At 38.7% G+C, this 297-nt stretch overlaps 1 non-coding gene across 1 annotated transcript; it reads left to right on the top strand.

Moving 5' to 3' along the window:
* Positions 1-165: 165 nt before the first annotated feature.
* On the top strand, positions 166-273 carry LOC127739811 (small nucleolar RNA R71). The gene has a single exon (XR_008000553.1). It is a non-coding gene; the product is annotated as a small nucleolar RNA R71 (small nucleolar RNA).
* The last annotated feature ends 24 nt before the right edge of the window (positions 274-297 follow it).

The following is a 297-nucleotide window of genomic DNA, read 5'->3' on the forward strand; positions in this document are numbered from 1 at the left end:
TTAAGAAGTGTACATGAATTGGTTATTTGCAACCATTTCAATTAGCTCTTGAGCTTCTGTAGGCGTCTTCTTTAAATGAAGAGATCCTCCAGCAGAGTTATCCAAAGACATCTTGGATAGCTCAGAGAGACCATCATAGAAAATACCTATGATGCTCCATTCAGAAAGCATATCAGAGGGACACTTTCTGATTAATTGTTTGTATCTTTCCCAAGCTTCATAGAGGGATTCTCCTTCCTTCTGTCTGAAGGTTTGGACTTCCACTCTAAGCTTACTCAATTTTTGAGGTGGAAAGAA

This window comes from Arachis duranensis, chromosome 6 (assembly GCF_000817695.3).
Source record: "Arachis duranensis cultivar V14167 chromosome 6, aradu.V14167.gnm2.J7QH, whole genome shotgun sequence".
NCBI classification, from domain to species: Eukaryota; Viridiplantae; Streptophyta; class Magnoliopsida; order Fabales; family Fabaceae; genus Arachis; species Arachis duranensis.